The sequence below is a fragment of the Panicum virgatum genome, chromosome 2K (genome assembly GCF_016808335.1).
Source record: "Panicum virgatum strain AP13 chromosome 2K, P.virgatum_v5, whole genome shotgun sequence".
NCBI classification, from domain to species: Eukaryota; Viridiplantae; Streptophyta; class Magnoliopsida; order Poales; family Poaceae; genus Panicum; species Panicum virgatum.
In genome coordinates, this window is record NC_053137.1 from 49,290,670 (window position 1) to 49,314,889 (window position 24,220).

At 48.9% G+C, this 24,220-nt stretch overlaps 1 long non-coding RNA gene across 1 annotated transcript; it reads right to left on the reverse strand.

The window, feature by feature from the left end:
• Positions 1 to 4,165: 4,165 nt before the first annotated feature.
• LOC120696101 lies at positions 4,166 to 4,844 on the reverse strand. Its single transcript, XR_005684011.1, has 2 exons — positions 4,495 to 4,844; positions 4,166 to 4,396 (listed from the first exon to the last, which is right to left on the reverse strand). It is a non-coding gene; the product is annotated as an uncharacterized LOC120696101 (long non-coding RNA).
• Between the last annotated feature and the right edge of the window lie 19,376 nt (positions 4,845 to 24,220).

Sequence of the window (24,220 nt, forward strand, 5' to 3'; positions counted from 1 at the left end):
CCCCATTTAAGGGGGGAGTGAATTAGGAAAATTGTACGCTGAAATCGAAAGAGCTCCCATTTCAACTGCCAATTGTACGCTGCAAGAAACAGCTCCACCATTTTAAGGGCCGAATGAATTAGAAAAATTGAGAGCCCATCCAGCCAAATTTTAAGGTTTCACCAACTCCCCCGCTATTTTGCAACCATATTAGAGAAGCTCTGGTGCACACTCTAAGATCGCGTTTTGGTTTGGTTGCAATTTTGGTCGCCATTTGGTTGGATGACAAAATTTAACTTGGCAAACTTGTCATCTGGCCAAAGCTCGCCGCCAAATCCATAGCCACCAATTTGGTGACCAAAATTTTGCTAGGCTAGGACATGGCGTAAGCAAGCATTAAAGATGTAACACTCCATCTATCAGCCGCGGCACGCGATGGAGCACGAGATTTTAACCGGCTACAGCGGCGGTGGACGGTACGCCGGTACCGGCTAGCAATTGATACTGCGTACAGTTGTCTGGTAGCAACTAGCAAATGCAGGAAGCAAAGGATCATCCTGAGCCCCTGACGGGTCGAGGGGAGGCAAGGAACCAATGCGCGGCGGGCCATAAGGCCAGTTTAAGTGGGATTGTATAGAGAGTTTTATAACATTAAATATTATCAATTTTACTAACATGGTAAGAGAAAGAAGTATGAAGTTTCATGGGATGTGAAGAGAGTTTCATCACCATAAAACTCATCTGGAACAGTTATCTAGTTTACAATTTAAATATATGTGTTCATAAAACTCCCATCACACTAGCCTAAAAAGTCGCCGTGCCCACGTCCTCACGCGCCCCGCTCTGACTGGCGCTGTAGCGGCCAATTAAACCCTGGCCCAACTGTTCACGCACCACTCGTACGTGACGTGTTCTGCCTACGGGCATACGGCATACGATTCTGGAGTAGCAGTAAAGTCCACTGCACGACACGAATCGACCAGACGCTAAATTAATCCCCCAACCACACATGACACATGCCACCAGATTCTGGTACAGCAAAAATAAAAAATAAAAATTACGCTGACGTGGATGGATTACGCTGATCACCGGATCCGATCGCGAGGCCTCCCTCCGTAAACAAACATATCCTGCGGCTCGCGCTAACCCCTCCCCGGGGCCAAGGCTTACGCGGCAGCGCTCGGTTTGGCGCCGTTCGTTATCCCGTTATCCCCTCGCGCAACCGCAATGAAGCGGGAGCTTAAGCTTTAGCCGATCCGTGCCCACGGAGCGAGCGCTGGCGGGCACGGCGGCAGGCAGGCAGGCAACCAAAGCGGCCGGACGGACGGGCGCGCCCGTCGTGCGCGCATGTGCCGACCGGGGCGGACGAGGACGACGTGCCGGCTACCTTGAGTGAGAGAGAGTGCACGGTACGTGTGGGTACTTCATGGCTAGCTAGGCCGGCCGGCGACCGAGGTGCCGCGCGCTGGCGGCCTGTGCGGGCTGGATCGGGCGGGCACACCTACCTAAGCTGGCTAGCTTGCTACTAGCTTTCCTGTCCCGCGCGTACGGGGGGCGCGGAGGGTTCGCGCGACCGCGACGTGGCGGGGCGCTACTGCGCGCGCCCCCGGCCGGCTGCCGGGCTCGGCAGCGGCGGGGGATTTCGTATCGTCTGGCTGCCGTGCGGGCGGGGGCGCTGCCTCTCCGCGCATGTGCCGCTCCAGTGCCCGTGCCCGCGTTGGAAGCAAGGCATAGGGCCGGGTTGCCGGCACGTTCGGCTTGCCACGCGGCAGGAGGGGAGGGGAGTGCCCGTTTCACTTTTCACTCGCTCCCCTTCTCATTTCTCAAACGAGACAGCCGAGTAGTACGTACGATGAAACTGATTGTGTTTCATCGGACGGCTGAGATCGCGGAACCTACTGTAACCCGAAGAACCCGGCCGGCCGAGAGAATCTATCTACGCTCTTTCTTTCAAAAAAAGAATCTATCTATACGCTCCGCAACAGGACACTGGCCTGATCCCGTAACTGCCGCTCGGTGCCCGTGCGCCTCCCGTCGGTCGGTGCCTGTACTGTACGTAGTAGGAGTACGTGTCCACGTTGGCCGGTGCGTGCGTACACTGAGCGAGCCGCGACCGCGTCTTTATTTTTTCACGAGGGAAGCAGCGTACCGCACTGGCCGCCGCGCGTGTTTTAAACGCGCCGGCCGCGGAGACCACCAACCAGCCACCATGTTCCCCTGGCGCGCCGCAGGTCCGCCGTCCGCGGCAGGCGCACGGTGCCACACCCGGGCCGGGGTGCGCGGCGCGGTGCATGCACCGCACAGGCTCTCACAGCATCTTCAGTTGGGGAACCCCATCTATCCGAACAACACCATCAGAGAAACTGCGACGCGAGAGAGAGAGAGAGAGGACGCCCGGTGTCCCGATAAGCATGTGCTGGTCGGTCCTTCTCCGACAGCTCAAGCCCTTTTCGAAGGCGATCGAATCGAATCCCGTCGCCACCGCGCACCCGTAGCGCGCTTTCAGTGCGGTTTACGTCGCCGCTAAACCAGTTTAATTTTTTAGCTGTCTCCTGCCCGGTAGTCCTCATCACTCACCACTCATCGGCGCAGCACCCAGGCAGGCGGCAGGCCATCCTTACACCAATCGCTCGCGTGCAATCGATCGATCGAGCACATGGCCCGTGGCCGATGCAGACGCGCGGTGGGTGTGGTTTAGGAAGAGTAGGATTAGGCCAGTCTCAGTGGAAGTTTTATGGACATAAATATCTAAACTGGAAACTAAGTAAATGTGCCAGATCAGTTTTATGGTGATGAAATTCTCCTCATATTCTATAAAACTCCATCATTCTTTCTCCTTACCATATCAGTAAATTTGATGATATTTAATATTATAAAATTTTCTATAAAACTCCTACTAAGACTGCTCTGAAAGCTCGATCGAGCTTGCCGGCCGGCCGGGCCGGTCTCGGTCGTGTGTGGCATGATGGCCACGTTAGGTGCGCCGTTGCGACGGTGACCGGCGGCCGCGCGCCACCCGGACCCCTCCCCCAGCGCGGCCGGCCGTCACGTGGGGGGCCGCGCCACGTACACCCGTCTCACGGGACCGGCAGTTGCAAAGGATGGCGATAGGAGCCACCAAACTGTGCCGCGGTGACCGCGGGAGCCGGGCGTCGGCCGAGGCCGAGCGGTGTTCATGCATGCACCTGGAGGGCAGGCTAGCAGCTCTCGCTCTAGGGATTGGCGCCCACCCGGAGTCCGGAGCGTGACTTGGATGGATAACCTTGCTATTATTCGTCGTCTGGCAAAACGGCTGTGGGCGAACGAACGTGCTGTGCCTACTTGCTGGGTTTGGTTCAAGAGCCTTCAAGGCCGGCTAAATGTGGGCTCCCACTTGTCGATGAAGCCGGCCTCCTACGACAAAATAGCTCCAGCAATGTTTCCTGTTGTCGCTTGACATGAATCACGGAGGCAGACGAAGCAAGCAAACTCGACTTTATTCCAACATTGGAAATGGAGGTGGCTGGCACGTTCGGCCATGACCCAAGAGGGTGATGCTTTCATTTAGGCGGAGCTAGGTAATGTGCTCCGGGTGCGGCCACACCTAGAAAAAAATTTATAATCCCTTGACAGTTTTAGATTTTTAACATATTAGCTGCAATATCATACATATACAATAAAGCGTCTCATTCCTTCTATTTTTCTCTAGCTCCGCCCCTACAGAGCACAAGAGCAAAAAGAAAAAAAATTGGAGAGGGAGTGAGAGTTTGATTAATCTACATATAATTTGCATCCACGTTTCCATCACCCACCAATCTAGTACTCCCTCTGTCCCTAAATATCTATCGCTCTCGTTTCTCGAGAAATGGCTTTAATTAATTTTATATAAAAAATATTAATATTTATGATACATAATTGATATCATTAGATAGATCTTTTAATCTATTTTTTAATAAATTTATTTGGAGATACGAATGTTGCATGTATTTTTTACAAATCGAGTCAAACTCGTGGTACGCACATTGAAAATGACAAATAAAAAAGAGCAGAGAGAGTAGGGTCGAAGGCAAGGCCGGAAATAAATAGGGATGACAACAGATCGGGTTCGGTTCGGGTGGAGTGCTTGGGTACCCAAAACCGAAACCCGAACCCGACCTGAACTTCGATTCTAGGGTGAGATTTCATGCCCAAAACCGAAACCCGCGGATAACCTAAACCCAACGGGTAATCCGAAACCCGAATTTTTTTACAAATCGGCAAGCATAATATAGTTAAGATTATTACATTACATACAACCAACACCACACAGGGAGCACTCCAAGTTCAATACAAGTGCAAAACAACACAAATCAACATCCACACAAATCAACCCACAGATTGAGATACAGCAGCAGCTCGAGATCCGCTTGAAGCACCAGGTGCCGACCTGGCTCACTTCCTGTCAAATGCAAAAAAGGCAAACACATACATGGGTTTGGCCGTTTGGGGGGATGATGCATGCAATTCGAGATCCAGGGAAGGGAGATGCCGCCATACGTCGTGGGATGCTTGATTTGTGGATTGGCGAGGCCGAAGCGGACTAGTGAGGCGCGGTCGGCAAGCTAGCTCGTCGGAGGCCGCGGCACTGGGTGTGGACGGCGGCGGCGCGACCTCTGTGCATCCCGCGACCAGCCTCCGCGCGGCGGCCGGAGGGCGACAGCTTCCTCCATGTGACGGTCAGCGGGCGGCGGGCGGGGCGCTCGCTGTTGCTGGGGCATGGATGTGCGGGCGTCGGCCGGGGGCATGGGGCCGGTCGGCCGGGGTGGGCGGGGGCATGGGGCCGGTCGGCCGGGCAGGCGGGTGGCCGCTGGGGGCCTGGGGCTTTCGGACGGTGGCTGCTGGGAGGGATGAGCGTGATGGGTGAGTCGTGAGGGGTGAGGGTGGATAGGAGAGATGGGTTATATACCTAGGGTTATTAATGGACTTTTATTGTACTGATTTGTTTTCGAGCCCCAATGGAGCTCCGCGAGTAGAAATCTGAATCCACCCCAAACCCAAAATAATTCGGGTACCCGAACCCGCAAATCCGCGGATAAAAAATAGAACCCGAACTCGAAACCCGTAAACCCGAAATCTGCGGGTATCCACCCCGAATCCGATCTGCTGCCATCCTTAGAAATAAACGGGAGCTTTTGGTTGGCTGCATGTACACGCCGAACCAAGCTCTCGGGATGCGAATTTCCACCCGATTGATTGTCTGCTCTAGCGATGGGGCCTGTCTCGCGGGATGCAAATGGGCATCTGAGCCAGGTTGCCGTGATACGCAGAAATCGCTACGCGGGTGAACGGGGCACGGGCACTGACAGCAAAAACGGTAGTGCGTGTGTGCAAACTTGCAAGCAAACAAGATTTCCCTATAGTCCGGCTACACTGGCGGTCTGGCCCAATCAACCAAACACCGATCTGTTGCACACGCTGAGCCAGGCCTGTCTCCATGGTGCGGACCCAACATGAAGAACAGAGAGGCAAAGAAAGGCGCGTTACCCTTCATAATTTAGTTCTTTCTCTAATGGCCCGGCCTGCTACACTTTGTGGCCCATATGTTTCAGAAACCAGCCAACGTACTATATTCAGCCCATCATGTGGAAGTCCCTTCACCTTATACATCGAGCATTTCTTACACCCCCTCTAGTGGCCTCCCTCTCCATGCTTCTCCAGAACGCCAGTAGATCGTAAAACTGCACGCACATGATCAGGAACAGTAAGAAAACTACGCACTGAGAACAAACCTACCATAGTAAAAGTGTTAAAACAAGGATTTCGCAAATGCTCACGGTTCTGCAGTAGCTGCTTGTGTCCACGAAGTAAAACCGGCGACGTCGTTCGTCGTCGCAGCAAGGATCATCGCTGCTGGACTCCTCGTCGAAGGAACTGAAACCCAAGCGGCGTTCTTGCTCGAGCCCTTCCCCCCGGGGCCCCTCTTCCGCGGAGGAAGCGTCGTCGTCGAAGCCGCCTCCGGGCGCCTCGGCACGATCGACCTCGACGCAATCGTGAGTCCGTTGTTCGGGCACGCCGCCGCTCGGTGGCTCATCGCGCGCCTGCTGCTGACCGGCGGCCGGCAGCGCGGAGAAGGGCAGGAGGATCCGAGCTGCGGTCGCGCAGAGGAGGCAGGCAGAGGCAGCCATGCAGGCGACGGGGAGGAGGATCACGACGGCCGCGGGGAAGACGAGGAGGAGCGCGGCGATCGCGACCGGGAGCACGCATAGGCTCCACGCGCGCAGGGCCAGAGCAAACAGTGATCTAGCGGCGGTGGTCTTCGTGGTGCCGCCGGGCGCCGGCATGAAGAGAGGACGACATGGGCCAGTGAACTGTGAACCCAGTAGCCCAGTACTGTGATGGTTAGCTAGCTAGGAACCCAGCGCGATTTAATTTGTAGGCTAGCATAGCACGTTGACTCTTTTATATATCACTTCCATCAGAAACGCCGAACAGTGGGATATTAAAGGGAAAGAGAGGGAGGGAGTGGGCGCAGCAATTCTCATCTAATGTCAAATTCTCTGCGGCGGTGCCGCACGCCGCATCTGTGCGACACCACCTAGGATGATTACGTGTGGCGGGTGGCGGTAAATATTGCGATTATGCGGAGGGCCGCGGGAGTCTATTTCACGTAGTTGGAGCCGGCTGCGACCGAGCCGATTCCACAACATGTTCAGAATAGATCGAGCCGCTCCCTTCTCGTGGACTGGATGGAACCCCCGGCCCCAGGCCTGCAATCGCCGCTCGCCGCCAGGTCGTTCTTCATCCTTGAGCTGGACTTCATCTCCATGGCCGGAGCTGATGATGATCTGGATGGTGCGATCTCAGATTCTGAGCAGCTGCTGCCGACTCGACAGAGACAGTGTCCTGTTCGACCATGGGCATTGATGGCAGTAGGGATTGGATCATGTTCCGAGCACTGCATACAAATGTTCAACAGCAGGATTTTCTATCGATGGCACTGGCCGGCAGCCGCAAAATTCTCCAAGCGACTATGAGCTATATGGCTCGATCAGTTTTTCACGGAGCTGTCTGCGGAACGCCGGCCTAATTGATCATGGCTCGAGGGCTCGTCTCCCCTGGTGGCGGGCCGATCGAAGCCAACTCGGACGACCCGGAATAGACTCCCGCCGTCACGGCCCTCACCCGCAAGTGTTGATCGCCACGCGTAATCATCCTGGGCGGTGTCGCACAGGTGCGTCGTGCGGCACCGCCGCAGAGAATTTTTATCCGTCGCGTCTGGCTTTTCTTGGAAGATTCAGGATAGCATTGGCGTATTTGTCTCTGTGATAAGTTGAAACCAGCGCATCAAAGACAGAAAGAGAGAGAGAGAGACGATGAGGCCGAACCTTCGGGCCGATTAACACCCAACCAGAGACCTCGTCTGCATTGCTGATACAGATATACTGCTGAGGCAATTCCAACTCAAGACACTACTAGGTTTCTATATTTATCATGTCATATTGATACTGCTTATAGAAACTACATCTCCAATAGATAGTTTCTTCAAAAGAAATTGCTATCTAATAATATCTCTTCTCTTTCTTTTCTCCCTCCAATCTTATCTTATTTTGTCTTGATTTTCGTATAGACCTGATTTCATGCATGAGACCTTGTTTCTTCATCTTTTTTTCCTTATTAACTCTCTTACCACCTCATCTTTTTATCGCTTACATAACAATGTATTTTATGCTATGAAAACTAGCTAAGTTGGAGAGTTAAAACTACCCTGAGAGAGTCTAGACCACTGGAGCACAGAATGTCGTCCCGACCTCGAGCGCGATGTTGAGATCCGGAACTCGATCTCCAAACAGAAAGGGGAAAAATAAGCTTCGGACAAAAAAGTTCAACACAAGGGAATGATCTGCACAATCGTAATTGCACTATATTGTCTCCAAGTGTTCAACCCCATACAACGTTGGGTGGGGTGGTATTTATAACCCCAACCTTATTACAGTATTCCAGGAATGCCCCTCCGGTTACTACGAAGGTCATGAGATTACATCAGGGGTATTCGGTAATTTCACCAGGTAAGACAATCCGAATTGGACACTCCTACTCGAGTCACATGCAGCATGGCGCATGGCAACCTTCGGCAAGAACCTTCGGCAGGCTTCGTGATGTTCTGCCTCTGTCGTTCGTCACCTCCATGTCGCCCGCTGAGTCCCGGAGGTCCCGGACGTCACCTTCGGGTGCACGACCCTGACGAGTTCCTGAAGACCTTCGCCGCCCGGGAGCGATTGTCGTCCCTTGACGAGCTTCTCGAACCTTCACCAACCGGGAGCAATTGTCGTCCCTGCTCTCACTGATAAATGGAGAAAAATGATTCTTTGTGGTTAGCGAAGGTTACTATCTTCGACGAACCTTCGGGTTCAGCCACCTTCGCGAGGGGGCGAGGTCCGACTCCGACCGACCGAACCCTCGAAGAGTACGGATCGATCAAGACATTTGTGCCGAAGCGTCTCCCCCGAAGGTCGGAGATGGGCGTGAACCGAAGGTGTTTGCTTACACGCGTCGCGGCCTGATTAGCCGTCGTTCTGACTTCTCCTCGATTTTACCGTTGGGTGAACAGTGCGAAGTTACCCCCCTATAAAAGGGGGCGGGGTGAAGAGTCGCTTTCACGTTCTCGTGTTTTGCGAACCTTCGCCAACTTGTCTAATTTGACACGCGGCGCTTTTTGATTCGCCCCATCCTTCGAGGTGTGAAAGTGACTCGTTCCGCCCCATCCTTCGCGGCGCTTAGGGGGTGCTTGAGAAAGGAGTGCTCTACTTAGTCCTTGTAAGTTTCTTCTCCCTTCTTCGCCCATTTTTCGTGCCTGGTCTGTTGCGACTCTAATCGTTTAGCCTGTTTAGGGATGGCCCGGTTGAAGTATACTACAAGACTCATCGGATCCGAGGACGTGGAACCTTCGGTGGAGGAAAGGGTGCAGTTGTCCGAGGGGGAGGAAGATTTGTCCAATGTGGAGGCTGATCCTTCAGAGCTGATGGGTTCCCGTGAGAAGCCTCCTCCTACTCTTATTTTTGGTCAGTCGTGGGCGACTCAGGAGTTGGTTGAGAGTTATGAGGAGAAGGGATATTTTGGCCCTGGAGTTTGTCGCGTGCCTGAGGATGAAATTACTCCTGACCCTCGCAATGGAGAGTGCGTGGTGTTTCGGGATTTCTTTACTGCTGGAATGCGTTTTCCGCTGGATCCCGCGTTTCCAAAGGTTCTGGCTCGGTTTGGTCTTCGGATGCACCACCTGACTCCCAATGCCATCGTGCAACTGTCGAAGTTCTTCTGGGCGGTCAAAACCTTCGAGGGTCCAGTGAATGTGGATGCTTTCTGCAGGCTTTACGAAATGCATCCAAAGACGTGGAAAGTTTCTTTCGACAAAGATCTGCAAGTTTTTCCTGGGCAGAGTGGGTGTTGCTCGTTTCACCCGAGGAGGACTAATAGGACTCAAGGAATTGACAAAATGGAGTTGTCCTACTACCAGAAAAATAAGTGGGAGGATGACTGGGAGCAATACTGGTTTTATGCCAAGATAGGCTTTCCGAGTGATAGTTCTTCGGGGGGAGTTTACTATCCCCTTGCCGCGAAGGTTGAGGAATTCAAGCATGTTAGCAAGGCGGACTTCCGGAGAACCTCTGCCGGCTATAAGGAATGCTACTCCGCATTTGCTTCTGCGGCGCGCATCGTGGGCGGTTGTGATCTAATCGAGGAGTATCTGGCCGCGAAGGTCTGGCCACTGACAAGGGATTGGTTGCCCGGGACCTTCTCGAAGGTTCAGGTCGCTGGTTTGAAAGACAAGCTTCCCTTTCCAAACTTTGGCTTGAGGAAGTCAGACGAAGTTTCTGACGACATGATTGTCGAAGAGATTGAGCAGGAGGCGGTTGCTATCGCTGGACCTTATCTGACAAAGGAGCGCGATTCATTTGAGGCCATTTGCTCTGAGAAGATTAGGGTGAATCAGAGCTTTTTGCAGATGGGAGTTATGTACGGCCCTTGCGAAGCTCTTCGAGAGAGGAAGAGGGGGGCGAATACTTCTGCGCCCTCCGCAAAGTCTGCCGAGGGTCCGGTCGCCAAGAAAGCCAAAAGGTCCAAAGCTGCTGGGACTCAGGCTGCGAAGGTTCCGAAGGGAATTGCTGAGAAAGCTTCGCAAACCTCTACGATCAAGCCTGTGGTGGGGGTGCGAAGGAGTCCAAGGGAAAAGGTATCTTTCCTTATGGTTATTCGTTTCATATTGCTAAGGAAGACTTGGGTAGCGATGCTTTTATGCGAGAGCTTCGGGCTACGGAGAGTAGCGTTCCCTGGCGGTCGCGAACTGGTGAGAGGGTTCACCTGTATCTTGATCAATTTGGCTCGTTTCGTGCAGAGCCAGATACAACGAGCGCCATCCTGTTGGCGGTTCAGAGAGGGGCAAAAGCCTCGCTTCGAGTTGTGAATCTTCTCGACGAGGAAAGTGACGGAGATGTGCCTCCATCACCGTCGAAGGTGTCGCCTGTGGAAGGGTCGAAACACCCCCTCCAAGCTGTACACGAGGAGATTCCACCTTTGGTGAAGGATGTTGATAGAGAGGAGGAGAAGAATGCTCCTGCGGGCGGATATGATGATGATGGCGGGAGGGATGGCTCTGTGGGGGCTCCGAAGGAGTCTGTTTTGTTGGCCATTGACGACGAGAAGGCTCAAGAGGCCGAGGGGACTAGCAGCCATTTAATTGGGGCTAGATATAGATTTTCTGAATTAGGTACTCCCTCGATTTCTAGACGCCTTGCTTTCCAAGGACCTGACATTGACCCCTATCTTCGATATGCCCTTCAAGTAGATGTTGCGAATGTGATGAGGGAGCTCGGGGAGTTGCTGGGACTGGAACCTCCGGAGACCGGGACTTCTCAAGTCGTGTCGAAGAGTCAGCCTGCTCTCCCCGAGGATGTGGAGAGTTTTGATGCCGAAGGTAAGGTGCTCCAGTCCTGACTTTCTTTTGGAAGTTGTGTGTGTATGGCCTTGTCATGTGCCTTAGCGTGTGCAGGATTCAAGAAGAGTTTGGGGGTTTACGGGACCAGGAGTCTTGGCCGGATCATGGCTTCACTATGCACGAAGGTTTGTGCTGTGAGATGATGCGTTGAATTTTTGATTGGTGACCTTGTTTTTGAGCCTGGTCTTTGTTTCAGGCTCTGCTTGCCAGTCGTGCAGTTGTAGGTAGCGCAAGGAAAGACGAACATGGTTATCTGGCTCAGTCTGCTGAGAGGCTGCGACTGGTGGAGGAAATCAGCGCTCTGAAGAATGAAAATGAAGCCTTAGAGGACCTTCGTGGCTCTTTGAAGTCGGAGAAAGAGCTTTTGAAAGGGAAGGTTTCGGAGCATGAGGAGACCATCGCGAAGATGCAGGAGAAGATGAACCTTGATGAAGGTGTCCTCGAGAACCTTTGGAGTATTGTGGAAAAGGATGTTGCGAAGGTTGTTAACCTTCAAACTGAGGTTCGTCAACTTAAGGCTGATGTCGAAAGAAAAAAAAAGGCAAGATCTCAGAGCTTGAGAAGGAGGTTGAGGAGGACCGTGCGATGTGGGAGTCCGCCTCACAGGACATCTTAAACAAGAGTACGACTATCCGCGAGGAATACCGCAAGGCTTTGGCATCCTTTGGTGCGGAGCCTTCACCTTTTCTGGAGGACGCCGAAGATGACGCATCGGGGCTTCTTGATTGGCTGCTAAACGAGTTCAAAGATTTAAGCCAGATATTGGCCAGCGTGTCAGACAATACTGCAGTTGTGGCCTGCGAGAGTGTTATGGCCGTTCTCGCCCACGAAGGTTGCCCGGATCTTGATAGGATTGGGAATAGGGACTACGTTTTCTCGGAACCTTCTGAACTTGAGGAGGGTACTGCGAAGGTCCAAGCTGTGAAGAAGCTTTTTCTTCGCAAGTTTTGGAAGGTTTCTGGTAGAGAGATGGTTCGGGAGGCACCGCAGCAGAGGCTTGAAGCGGTCGGTGTTCTCTTTTCTTTTTACCCTTTTGCAGGACTGATCTCCTATGGAAGGGGTATGCTAACACATGTTTTGCTTTTTCTTTGTAGGTGAAGCGGGCTCGGGAAGCGGCCAAGGGCATTGTGGAGGAGGGGGCGCAGCCGGAGGATATCGGCGGGAGTTCTGGTACCAGTCCACCGAAGGATTCCACCGACGGAGGAACCCAGGTGTAGATTTAGTCTCTAGGTGAGGAGAGTTTGTTTCTGAAGCTTTTTGGAAGTGATAAACTGCTTGCTACTTTGTGTTAGGTGATCGTGCCTGTCGGACCAGCTTTGGTTGTTTGTCCGTTGCGGATTCATGGTGGTGGCATTGTTGAAAGCGGTTCTGACTGGGAACTGTTTAGTTTCGCTAATCCTGGTGCCAGCGTTACAGAATTTTTGCAATCGCATGGCCGAAGCTTGTAATTAACCGGTTGTTGGTTGACTTGGTGATGCTTCACTACAACTTGTCCCATCCTTCGTGGTTGCTTTGTAACTGCTGAGATACATTCTTGTGATGGTGTGTCTGTTCCATCCTTCGTGATGGCTTGGCTTTATGTCTGTTCCATCCTTCGAGATGGTTTGGTTTTAGGTCTTCGGAGGGACAAGAGCTTTTGGTTCTAAAAGCGTCTCCCCCCTCCCAAGCTCTTGTTTCTCCGAGGGTTGTTCCTTCGAGGGTAGTTTGCAAATATTTTCGCGAGTGACTCCCCGCTCTCCTTGCAAACTTACCCCGAAGTAGTGATTTTGTTTTCTTTGCGAGGCATTGTCTTTGGAGGAAGGCTGCAGTGTTTTTGCGGTGTCTCCCCCCTCCCTTGCAGTCTTGCTCTGAAGACTTTTGTAGTAAATACTTTTTAGTGTGCGATATACACTTTTGACTTAGCCAAAGGTTTCATGGCTGCGGCTCGTCTCGAGTTGTTAGCCCCTTGGTGTTTTAGTGTATAGTATACATTTTTGGTTTGGCCGAAGGTTTCTTGGCCTCGACTCGTATTTCGAGTCTACAGCCCCTTGGCATTTTTAGTGTATAGTATACACTTTGATTTTGGCCGAAGGTTTCGTGGCTTCGACTCGTGTTTCGAGTCGTCAGCCCCTTGGCTTTTTAGTGTATAGTATACACTTTTATTTTGGCCGAAAGTTTCGTGGCTTCGACTCGTGTTTCGAGTCGTCAGCCCCTTGGCGTTTTAGTGTATAGTATACACTTTGATTCTAGGCCGAAGGTTTTTTGGCTTCGACTCGTGTTTCGAGTCGACAGTCCCTTGGCTTTTTGTTTGTATAATATACACTTTTGATTTGGCCGAAGGTTTCTTGGCTTCGACTCGTGTTTCGAGTTATCAACCCCTTGGCGTTTTAGTGTATAGTATACACTTTGATTTTAGGCCGAAGGTTTTTTGGCTTCGACTCGTGTTTCAAGTCGACAGCCCCTTGGCTTTTTTAGTGTATAGTATACACTTTTATTTTGGCCGAAAGTTTCGTAGCTTCGACTCGTGTTTTGAGTCGTCAGCCCCTTGGCGTTTTAGTGTATAGTATACACTTTGATTTTAGGCCGAAGGTTTCTTAGCTTCGACTCGTGTTTCGAGTCGACAGCCCCTTGGTTTTTTGTTTGTATAATATACACTTTTGATTTGGCAGAAGGTTTCTTGGCTTCGACTCGTGTTTCGAGTCGTCAGCCCCTTGGCGTTTTAGTGTATAGTATACACTTTGATTTTAGGCCGAAGGTTTCTTGGCTTCGACTCGTATTTCGAGTCGACAACCCCTTAGCTTTTGGTTTGTATAATATACACTTTTGATTTGGCCGAAGGTTTTTTGGCTTCGACTCGTGTTTCGAGTCGTCAACCCCTTGGCGTTTTAGTGTATGATATACACCTTCAGATAAGTATGTACAGCTTGTTACGGTTACGAGCTGTGCTGACTTAGTTATTTTCAGCCTTTGCGTGAATGCGAAGGTCGATGTTTGCGATCCTGTGATCGCTTCGACATGAGACATTTTTCTGAAGGGAATTATTCATAGATTTTGGGGAATTTACATAGGAACCGCATCGTCAAAAACCTCACCTCCGAATTGGAGTTCCCTTCTGTGAGGAAAAGAGTACGGTCCTAGACTTAAAAGGAAAAGAAAATGACGCGAAGGTCTGAGCGTGCTTATACTTTTACCGCTCAGCCTTTTACAACTTTTACTCTAGACATGATACTTTTTGAGACTGTTAGCATTCCAGGAATGCTGCAGCTCGTTTCCTTCGATGTCTGCCAAGTGGTAAGATCCTGGCCTGTTGGAGTATAACACAATGTAGGGTCCATCCCATTTGGATTGAAGCTTGCCGATAGTTTCGGCATTTGGCTTTCTTCTTAGAACCCAGTCTCCTTCGGTGATGTCTCTGTTGACTACTTTTTTGTTTCACCATTTCCTTGTCTCTTCCTGGTATGCTTCTAAATTTTCCGAAGCTTGCAAGATGTCGAGTTCTATGAGATCTGCTTCCATCGAAGGTTCGATGTTGTTTAGAACTCTGACACTTTTGTGTTTGAGTTCTTCCGGGCTCATGGCCTTGGCTCCATACAGCAGTCTGAATGGGGTAAATTTTGTTGCTCTGCATTCAGTTGTGTTGTGGGACCAGATGACCTTCGGTAGTTCGTCTGCCCATTTGCCCTTTTTCAGTCTGAATAGGCATTTTTTGATGGCGGTGAAAATTAAGCCGTTGGCTCTTTCCACGGTACCATTGGACTGAGGGTGATAAACTGATGCGAACATGAGCTTTGTTCCTACCGAGTGGTAGAATTCTCTAAACAGTTGAGAATCGAATTGCTTCCTGTTGTCAACGGTTAGCTCTTTTGGCACTCCGAACCTGCAGATTACGTTTTACCAGAAGAATTTTCTGACAGCTTCGGAGGTGATGTTTACTAGTGGTTTTGCCTCTATCCATTTTATGAAGTATTCCACTGCAACCACAGCGTATTTGTAGTTGCCTTGAGCTGTTGGTAGAGGACCAACCAGGTCCATGCCCCATCTTTGGAGTGGCCACGCCGGAGGTATGAGTTGTATTGGTTGCGAAGGTCCGCTTGATTTAGGTGCCATCATTTGGCATCTTTCGCAGGTTTTGACTATCTGTTCGGCGTCTTTCAATGCAACTGGCCAAAAGAAACCTTGCCTGAAGGCTTTGGCGACCAGAGGTCTTATGCCGATATGAGATCCGCAAAATCCAGAGTGTATTTCCTTCAATAGCTCCTGACCTTCGGCCGCTGTTATGCATTTGAGCCAGGGGGCTACTACACTAGATTTGTAGAGCTCGCCTTCTGACAATGTGTAGCTTCTTGCCTTTTGGAACATTCTTTTTTCTTCTTTTTCGTCCGAAGGTTCGAAATGTCCCCGAAGATATGCCATGATTGGTGATCACCAATCTTCGCTTGCTATGGCGTTGATCTGTTTTTCTTTTTTTTTGTTTTGTGGAGGGCTTCGTAATTTTCTCGTAGAAAACATCCGGAGGTAGTGGCTCTTTGCGAGCAGCAGCCTTTGCTAAATTGTCTGCTTCTTCGTTCTGGCTTCATGGGATGTGAATAGCTGTGAAGCCTTTAAAATATTTTTCCATGGCTCTTACAACATCTAAGTACATCTTCATTTCTGGCTTCTCTGCTACGGACTCTTTTTCCACATAGTCGGTGATGACCTTCGAGTCAGATTTGATAACAAAATTTGGATGACCCAAAGCTTTCATCTTTCTGAGGCCTAGTAGTAGTGCTTCGTACTCTGTGGTGTTGTTTGTCCAGGGGTCTGGATCGCTGAATTCCAGACGCACGGCATATCTTAGCTTCGCACCCGAAGGTGACTAGATGATTGCTGCGACGCCGACTCCTTCGTTACACCATGCGCCATCGCAGTGTACTGTCCAGGGCTCAACTGGGGCTTCTTCCTCGAAGGTTGGGGAGGTCCAATCCACAACAAAGTCTGCCAGGACCTGGAACTTTATGGCTGTTCTTTTTTCAAAGTCAATGTAATGTTCCGAAAGTTCTGAGGCCCACTTGCTTACTCTTGCCGAAGCTTCCCTATTATGGAAGAGGTCATGCAGTGGTTGATCAGTGATTGCCACGATTTTGTGACCTTCGAAGTAATGTCTCAATTTTCTTGATGCCATGACAACAGCATAAGCAATTTACTCTAGTTCAGAATAGAATAGCTTGGAACCGGAAAGTGCCTCTGAGGCGAAGTATACAAGCAGTTGTTTTTGTCGACCTTCGACTGTTCTTTTCACCACCAGGGCTGCACTAACAGCCGTTTGGGAAGCGGATGTGTAGAGTAGGAGAGCTTCTTCGGGGTTAGGTGAGGTCATCTTGGTCAGGTTTTCCAAATATTTTTTTAATTCTCTGAATGCTTTCTTTTGTTCTCCCCCCCCACTCAAATTTACTGGAGCTTTGGAGAATTTTGAAGAACGGTAAGCTTCGGTCCGCTGAGCGAGGGATGAATCTGTTCAGTGCTGCAATTCTGCCTGTCAGTTTCTGCACATCTCTTACAGATTGTGGTTCTTCCATGTTTCGGAGTGCTCTAACTTTGTTTGGGTTCGCCTCTATGCCTTTTGTTGAAACAAGGCATCCGAGGACTTTGCCTTTGTCTACTCCGAATATGCATTTTTCCGGGTTCAGACTGAGGTTTGCCTTTTGAAGGTTGGCGAAGGTTTCGGCCAGATCTGCCACAAGATTCTCTCTTTTCGCACTGGTGACCACTATGTCGTCGACATATGCCAGTACATTTCTTCTGAGTTGAGGGCCCAGAACTTTTGAGGACATTCGCGAGAATGACTGACCGGAGTTTTTCAAGCCTTCTGGCATTCTGACAAAACAATATGTTCCGAAAGGGGTTGTGAAGCTTGTTTTTTCTTCATCTTCTTTCTTCATCCAGATTTGATGGTAGCCGGAGGAGCAGTCTAAGAGTGACATTAGTTGGTTGTTAGATGCATCATCAACAACTTTGTCGATTCTTGGTAAGGGGAAGTCGTCCTTCGGACAGGCTTTGTTTAGATCGGTGAAATCTATGCACATTCTCCATTTGCCATTTTTCTTTTTTACTGGCACAGTGTTGGCCAGCCAAGTGGGGTACTTCACTTCTCTTATGACCTTCGCGTCGAGAAGCCTTTGGACTTCTGCCTTCACTGCTGTGACTTTGTCATCAGACATCTTGCGGAGCTTCTGCTTTTTGGGCTTTATCTTCGTATCAATGTCCAGCTTGTGTTCTATGATGTCTTGGCTGACGCCGCGAAGGTCGCTGGCTGACCAAGCGAAGACATCCTTGTTTTTGTTTAAGAACTCCAAGAGTTCGTGCTCTTCTTCTGGTTCAAGGGTTGCGCTGATTGTTACTTGTCTATCTGGTAAGTGCTTGTCAAGTGGCACTTTTTTTACTTCGCAGTCTTGCTGGAAAATTTCTTCTTTGTGCCTCTTTGGCTCTTTGAGTGGCGGGGTTTCTGTCTGCTTCGACCAGATGGACATTTCTTTGTCCCGGAGCGACACCTAGTTCAATGTCTCTAGCCAATTGTTGGTTGCCTCGGACTGTGATTACTCCTTTAACTGCAGGCAGTTTTATGCACAGGTAGAGCTGATGGACGGTTGATTCAAACTTGTTGATGAGGCCACGACCGAAGATTGCATTATAGGGGTAGTTCATTTCCACAACATCAAAGGTTACAGGTTCAGTCCTTGGGTTTGAGAGATCACCGAAGGATACTGGAAGAGTTATCTTTCCTAGGGCATTTACTCGTTTGCCCCCGAAGCCGATGAGCGGGATATCCGCTGGCTGCAGAAGGTTGCGGTCGATGTTCATGTGGTCGAAGGTGCTTGAAAAGATGATATCTGCGGAGCTTCCCGTGTCGACTAGGATTTTTCCAATGGTCCAGCCTTGTATATTGGCGTCGATGACTAATGCATCTGTATGGGGGAAGCTGAGCAGGTTTACATCTTCTTCAGAGAACACTATGGGCATGTGAGACCATTGTGTTTTCTGGATGGGTCCATCCACCATGATGGAATGGACCTGTCGAAAGTAGTTTCTTCTCTGCTTTTTGTTCTCAAACTCTAGGGATGATCCCCCTGATATTGGCATTATCATGCCGAAGGTTGGTAGTGCCGCAAGCTGGGCATTTTGGGTGGTTTGGTTTTCTTGTTTGAGTGGTGGACCTGGCGGAGGTGGGGGCAACTCTTCTTGGGTTGCTTGTGTTGTGGGTGGAAGAGGCAGCCTTGGGTGGTTTTGTTGTGGAGGTTGCCAGTTGATTGGATAGGGGTTATAGCCGAAGGTTGGCATTGCTTGGAAAGGATTGTTGAAAGTTGGCTGCGGAGGTTGGAATTGTTGTGTCTGCTGGTTGGGCTAGCTGGTGTGCCCCACCAGTTTGGCTTTCTTTTCAGCTTCCATTCTTTCAAGCGTTCTTTTCTTTTTGGGGCATTGATTAGTCCTGTGGCCAGCATCTTCCCCATGAAAGTGACAGTATAATTTTTGCGGGCCTTGCGGGGGTCCGCATCCTCGGCCTCTCCCTTTTCCACGGCCTCTGTTGGGCCTGCCCCTTTGGTTGTGTTCTTTGGAGTTGTTATTGTCTTGCTCCTTCGTGGGTTGAGTGGAAGGTGGGATTATGTAAGGATCAAATTCTTCTGGCTGATCCGTGTCTTGCGAAGGTTCCACAGGGAGCACGTACTGATTTTGCAGATTGGTGTTTGTCTGATTGTTTTGCTGCCAGCTCAGCTGTTGCCTCATCAACTTTCTTTGTTCCACACGTCTTTTGTGATCTGCGTCAGACTTTGCATATTTCTCTACCTCTGCGTACAGCTCTGACAGGCTTCTTGGTGGTTCTCTGTCAAGGTGAGATGCCAATTGGCTTGGGAGGAGACCTTCGATGAATTTTTCTATTGCATCTTTCTCAGAAAAGTTTTGAGTCTGTGCTTTTTTCTGCACAAATCTCCGAAGGTACTCGGGTAATGGTTCTCTGTCCATTTGTATGCAGCTAAATTGCTGCAAGGTGTTGATGGATAACCTTTTGAAGACTTGAAAGTCTTGTTTGAGTCTTTCCTTGAGCTGCACCCAGCTTTGAATTGACAGGGGTTGAATGTAAGAGTACCAGTTTGCAACTGGACCTTCGCAGGCCATGACAAAGGACTTTGCCATGATGGGATCATCTCCGCCAGCTGAGGCAATTGTAGCTTCGTAAGTCATTATGAATTGTGCAGGGTCGACTGATCCATCATATTTTGGCAGCTGGACTGGCTTGTAGCCGTATGGCCAGGATGTTCGCTGCAAGGCAATTGATAGTGGTGATGTTGGGTCAAATGGAGGATTTGGTTGGAAGTGTTGATCTTGGTGTATGTGGTTTGCTTGGCGAAGGTCTTGACCTTCCTGGTGTCTGGATGTTCCGGCAGCTGCTTGTGTGTTTGGTAACTCTTGCAGTTGCCCAACTTCTTATTGCATTTTCTGAATTTCTGCATGCATTCCTGTGACTCTGCGTTTGGCTTCAGCTAGTTTCTGGGTTTGCTCAGCTGCCCTCTTTTTGGTCGCCAGTTGGTTGGCTAAGTGAGCTTTCTTCATTTCTAGAGCTCGAAGCTCAAGGTTGAGTTCATTATACAAGTTTTGTTCCAGCTGGTCATTTTCGAGTTGGGAGAGGTTGTTCAGTGTTTCAGGTTCGGCTGTTGTTGCTGCTGAGGCTGCTGCTGCCTTTTTGCTTGCTGCTGAAGCTGCTGCTGCTTTCTTGCCTGCTGCGGCGGCCTTTTTTGCCTCGATGGCACATTCTGCTTTGATGCGCTTCTCCTTCTCAATCAATTGTGTGGAGGTTAGCTCATTAGGTGAGGATTGTCCGATGGGGACTTCGTGAAGGTTAGGACCTTCGGTATCTGGGGCGCCTGCGTTGGTGGTTTTCTTTCTTTGTGGAGCCATCGTAAGGTGATTTTCGAGCTAAGAACACGGGTGGGCGCGTCTGTTGAGATCCGAAACTCGATCTCCAAACAGAAAGAGGAAAAATAAGCTTCGGACAAAAAGTTCAACACAAGGGAATGATCTGCACAATCGTAATTGCACTATATTGTCTCCAAGTGTTCAACCCCGTACAATGTTGGGTGGGGGGGTATTTATACTCCCAACCTTATTACAGTATTCCAGGAATGCCCCTCCAGTTACTACGAAGGTCCTGAGATTACATCAGGGGTATTCGGTAATTTCACCAGGTAAGATAGTCCGAATTGGACACTCCTACTCGAGTCACATGCAGCATGGCGCATGGCAACCTTCGGCAGGCTTCGTGATGTTCCGCCTCTGTCGTTCGTCACCTCCATGTCGCCCGCTGAGTCCCGGAGGTCCCGGACGTCACCTTCGGGTGCACGACCCTGACGAGTTCCTGAAGACCTTCGCCGCCTGGGAGCGATTATTGTCCCTTGACGAGCTTCTCGAACCTTCACCAACCGGGAGCAATTGTCGTCCCTGCTCTCACTGATAAATGGAGAAAAATAATTCTTTGTGGTTAGCGAAGGTTACTATCTTCGACGAACCTTCGGGTTCAGCCACCTTCGCGAGGGGGCGATCCCCAACACGCGATGATGCATGATGATGCACGAATGCAACTACTGGTTCTCCGGCCACGGTCCCGAAGCTGCCCGTGCTGTCAGCAGTATTTTGCTGTCCTCACAGTGCAGGCTTGGATCTCTGTAACGAAGGGAAACCCAATTCTAGAAGTGAATCTTGCATGTATAGAATATTAAATGAAATTTATATGCAACTTTTCTCGACGAGTCTAATGAAGATAATTAATTGATAATTGGCTACATTGATGCTACAGTAACTATTTCCTAATCATGCGGTCAAAGGTCTCATTAGATTCGTCAGAGTTCATAGCGCAGCGGTTCTGAAGTTAGTTTTCTAAACTGCCTTTATTTAATACTCCTAATTAGTGGTCAAAATTATGAACAGTTCCACTTCTAGGAAAACCAAACAGGGCCTCACATACATAATAGAAACTATCCATGCTCCTTGGAGCTTAGAATTCTCATTCGCAACGCAGGCAGCGGACTAGGCACATGTGTACATGATATAAACTATCCATGCTTCTTAGAGCTTAGAATTCTCATTTGCATCGCACGCAACGGACTAGGCGCAAGTGTGGACCCCACAAACGCGTGGTGAAGAAATCGGTCCTCTCCCCCCAACGCGCGTTTGCAGGTTTCTTGGCTCATCAGATTGTGCGTCGACACTGTTTCCGGCATGGGAAACGGTTGTTTAGAGTTGTAGTACTTGAATGTAAAATGAGAGGTATAAAACGGAGATGAATGAATTCTTATATTGATCTCAAAAGTCGAGAAGTAAAATTAATGACGACATCAACTCAATGATAGAAAGGCTATCTCTGTTACTATTATTCCTCTAATTCTATGATAATACTCTTTAAGATTAATAACATTACTACTCGGTATCAGTACTTAGTTACTGGGTTTTTGGAAATCGAAGTTAGGTTACACTGCACAAACTGATTTGATTACTCAATCAACTCCCACTCGTCTGCTTGCATCTTTTCATTCCTACAAGCAGATCTCAAAAAAATAAAATGAATAAAATCTAGTAAAATAGATCACAAGGGAAATCTCCCACATCCGCATGCGCGGGCAGAGCTGCGTGGAATGAATTTCTGTTGGGAATAAAAGCTTCTCTAGCACCGCATCTGCAATAGGAGATTGATTTTTAATACAGTAAACTACATGATGGGCATGTGACTAGAGAACATCATTGTGCCAAGTACTCAGCAGTGCTAGAGTGTCCCCAATAGGGTCTGCGGCAGTGGTTGAGGAACAGGATCTTGGAGGAAGAAGATTGATCATCAGATCGAGAGGCCACCTAACCTGTATCGTGGCAAATTAGTACACCGTCAAGGACATCATGAAGGGAGGGCAGATTCAAGGAATCAAGGTTGCAGGCACGGAAGTAACCGTGGTCACTAGACAACAAGCCATGCGTGGCCGCTGGACAACAAGCCGCTGCGCCGCAAGGCCTGTTGACCTCCTTGGATCAGGAGTTCAGGACAGCAGCAGAAGGATCTCGCTTTAGCCGCCGAGGATCCTGGTCAACAATGCCGCTGATGGGGAGGGAACTAGAGCCGTGGCCGCCGCCTACGGCCGCTTAGGGGCTCCACTGCCAGACACCACCGTGCTGCCGGTCTCAACGCAAATCCACGCTAACATATTAGAGATGAGCAGAAAACATGAAACATTAGCAAATTAATTGACGAGGCCGGACCAGCAATGGGATTCGCGGGGTGGGGGCCGGGGCAGGCGAGGCGCCGCGTAGGGGATGTCTGGCGGTGTGGTGGTCTGGCATCGAACTCCGCTGGTGGTTCCGCCGGAATCGCCTGGGTGGTGGGCGAGTGGGTAGGAGTGGTGCCGGGGATTAGATTTGGGGAGGGGAAGGCGTAGCAATCAATGGCGTGATTTCCGAGATTTTAATCAGATATATTTTATCCATAAACCACTTTCACCATGCCACCGTAAAAGCTAGTATTTGGACCGTAAATTGTTTGCATTTGCTGGATGTTCACGGTGTTTGTTTTTAATAGCTTTGAATGTGGTGTGCACTAGTGGGTAGTAAATATTGGATGCCGTGGGTTATGAATTTTACTCGCCGGAGTAGGGTCAGCGTCGCCGGGGCGTTGAATTATATTCAACACCCTATGTGTTGAATAGACAATAGGTATATATATATATATATATATATATATATATATATATATATATATATATATATATATATAGACACACACACATGGGGAAGGGTGCCATGAAGAGACATCAACGAATAGACACCCAGTGGATGAGATCACACCAGTTTTATTCCTAACACTCTCCTTTGATCAAATCCATCATCCTTAAGATCAAAAATCATTCATAAATTCTGCCAAAAATCCAGTGGAAAAAATATGAGGAATATATATGGACATGCCATTAAAACTCCTTCAAACCCTATGAGAAAAATAAGGAGAAAATGATATGGCATATATGATCACAGCTCAGAGAGCAATGCACATCCTTAATATGTCCTGAATATCTTTCTCATAAAAACCCCATGGGGGAAAATAAAAAATATGACATATATCCTTGTAATGATATTGCCTCATTGAAAACTTTTATATGAGAAACCTCAAGAGAAAAACTCATAAAAAATAGTGCAATATGATACCTAACAGGTTAAAATCAAGAGGACAATCCCCCTGAACCTTGCAAATGACAAATTCACCACGTACCAATTCAATCAAAACACTTCCAAGTGTGAAATATGGTAGAGACCTTATAATAAAATTTACGAAATAATTGCATATTTAATTTGCAAGGTATTTGTTCCTCAAATGTATCACAACACATGATGATAAATCATTTTGTGAGGAATATTGCATCCACATAATCTGTTTGTATCCAAGCAATACAAGTAACCTTATTTCGATAAATAAGGTTAGTGATTACAATGACCACTCAATGAAATCAAAATACATATGTTAGATTTCTGAATGATATGTGAGAATAAACATTAGAGTTAATGCAACTTCTATGAGAATTCTACCACAAAGACATCATTCAGTGATACACATTAACGGGGATTATAGTTGTGCAGTATCTTCATATCCCTTTATGATCCTATTCAACTCATCCAATGATAAATTGAGAGTCTTTAGTACCATATAGATATCCATTGATATCTTCTAACTCCCACAAAAAAGGCCTTACTGGAGCGGAGCTATTTGAGCTAGCAAATATCTGCAAATGCTAAATCAAGCCCGTTGCAACTTGCAAGATACATAAGCACTTTGTTGGTACTAGGTTCAATCCCAGTGTCAAAATCTAATAATCCATATTTAGGGATTAAATAACCATAAAAGCTAATGGATATGATGTACTGATGTATGCTTAAGTTACATACTTAAGCGTGACTTGGTTTTACCCAAATCTTCTTCTTATAATCTGTCATAAGATGATTGCATAATTAACTATGTGATCGAAATGACACAAAATTCTTTCAGGATTTCAATACGGACACATCTATACATCCATCATTTTTGGAAGTAAACTTTCTAAAGAAAGAGCTCACCCAATCAGTGTACCACAAACACTGACTATATCAAGTCATGCATTGACTTGAGTTGTACACGATGTATGTTGCAATTTTGATTACTAACACAAAGTTCATTGACCTGTGTATCCGAATCCATCAAATTCCAAAGATCTGCCATTGATCAAATGTGGGAACATAATTTTCACATATCAAGATCTCTGTGCGAAACCATATGCTACA